Source organism: Ranitomeya imitator, chromosome 4, assembly GCF_032444005.1.
Source record: "Ranitomeya imitator isolate aRanImi1 chromosome 4, aRanImi1.pri, whole genome shotgun sequence".
Classification (NCBI taxonomy): Eukaryota; Metazoa; Chordata; class Amphibia; order Anura; family Dendrobatidae; genus Ranitomeya; species Ranitomeya imitator.
Genome location: NC_091285.1, coordinates 335,517,536 through 335,519,943, shown reverse-complemented (window position 1 = coordinate 335,519,943; position 2,408 = coordinate 335,517,536).

The window sequence follows — 2,408 nt, the reverse complement described above, 5'->3', positions numbered from 1 at the left end:
CCACTAGACAAGGGATTCTTGACAGGGCATCAGCATTACCGTGCAGCTTTCCGGCCCTATGTTCCACATGGAAACAGAAGTCCTGCAGGGCTAAGAACCAACGGGTGACCCTAGCATTTCTACCCTTCGTTTCCCTCATCCACCTAAGTGGGGCATGGTCGGATATCAGTCTAAATTTACGTCCCAGCAAATAGTACCGTAAAGTGTCGACTGCCCATTTTATGGCCAAGCACTCCTTTTCAACGACTGAGTAGTTCTTTTCAGACGAGGACAGCTTCCTACTCAGATAGAGAACAGGATGCTCCTCTCCATGTAGTTCTTGGGAAAGGACTGCTCCCACCCCAACATCTGAGGCATCTGTCTGAAGAATAAACTCCTTCTTGAAGTTTGGGGCCATCAGAACGGGTTGCTTACATAAAGCCTCTTTCATTTCTTGAAAGGCTGAATCTGTTTCTTCGGACCACTTAACCATTACTGATTTTGTCCCTTTTAGCAGGTCAGTCAGAGGCGCCGCCATTGTGGCGAAGTTTGGGATGAACCTCCTGTAATATCTGTTGTGAGTTCTGTTTTTGGGCTCCCTCTGGTGGTTACTGATGGTACTGGGTGACTTGTCTTTCCTGGGTTTCTGGGTTCCACCTGTTCCATCAGCATATGGGAGTTTCCTATTTAACCTGGCTTTGCTGGCATTTCCTCGCCGGTTATCAATGTATCCAGTGTGTCTTGTTACCTCTGCTCCCTGCTCCTAGAACCTTCTGGACAAGCTAAGTTTGGATTTTCCTGTTTTGTGTTTTGCTTAATTTGGGTTTTAGTCCAGCCTGCAGATATGTGATTCTCTGCTGCTGGTTGCTCTAGTGGGCTGAAATTGCTTTTCATGTACCATGAGTTGGCACATGAGTTCAAGTAATTTCAGGATGGTTTTTTGAAGGGTTTTTCGCTGACCGCGCAGTTCACTTTTGTATCCTCTGCTATCTGGCTTTAGCGGGCCTCATTTTGCTGAAACTGTTTTCATACTACGTATGTGCTTTCCTCTCATTTCACCGTCATTATATGTGGGGGGCTGCTATTTGCTGTGGGGTATTTCTCTGGAGGCAAGAGAGGTCTGTGTTTCTTCTGATAGGGGAAGTTAGATCTTCGGCTGGAGCGAGACGTCTAGGATCATCGTAGGCACGTTCCCCGGCTACTTTTATTTGTGTGTTAGGTTTAGGGTCGCGGTCAGCTCAGGTTCCATCGCCCTAGAGCTTGTTGGTATCTGTGCTTGTCATTTTTGTGATCCCCTGCCATTGGGATCATGACAGTATAACCGGCCCACAAAGTGTTAATTGTATTGGCTGAAGTAGGAGGATAAGTAGTCTGAGGAAGTTTTTTTTTTTTTTTTTTTTTCCCCTTTCCCTCAGAGTTTGCTGCCTAGCCTTATTGCAGCCTGGCTACTTCCTCCTCCTCTTAATCTTTGAATGGCTCTGATCTCAGCTGTTTATCATGGACGTCCAGAGTTTGGCTTCCAGCCTGAATAATCTTGCCGCTAAGGTTCAAGATATACAGGATTTTGTTGTACATGCTCCTATGTCTGAACCTAGAATTCCTGTCCCAGAGTTTTTTTCTGGAGATAGATCTCGCTTTCTGAATTTTAGGAACAATTGCAAGTTGTTTCTTTCTTTGAAATCTCGCTCCTCTGGAGACCCTGCTCAGCAAGTCAAGATAATTATATCTTTCCTGCGGGGTGACCCTCAGGATTGGGCATTTGCATTGGCACCAGGGGACCCTGCGTTGCTTAATGCGGATGCGTTTTTTCTGGCATTGGGTTTGCTCTATGAGGAACCTAACCAAGAGATTCAGGCTGAAAAAGCTTTGTTGGCCCTCTCTCAGGGGCAAGATGAAGCAGAAATTTATTGTCAAAAATTTCGGAAGTGGTCGGTACTTACTCAGTGGAATGAGTGCGCTCTGGCTGCAAAGTTTAGAGATGGCCTTTCTGAGGCCATTAAAGATGTTATGGTGGGGTTCCCTGCGCCTGCTGGTCTGAATGAGTCTATGACTATGGCTGTTCAGATTGATCGGCGTTTACGGGAGTGCAAACCTGTGCATCATTTGGCGGTGTCGTCTGAACCGTCACCTGAGATAATGCAATGTGATAGAATTCAGTCCAGAAGTGAACGGCAAAAGTATAGGCGGAAAAAAGGGTTGTGCTTTTATTGTGGTGATTCAGCTCATGTTATATCAGCATGCTCTAAACGCACAAAAAAGGTTGATAAGTCTGTTGCCATTAGTACTTTACAGTCTAAGTTCATTCTGTCTGTGACTCTGATTTGTTCATTATCATCCATTTCCGTCGATGCCTATGTGGATTCAGGCGCTGCCCTGAGTCTTATGGATTGGTCATTTGCCAATCGCTGTGGGTTTAGTCTGGAGCCTCT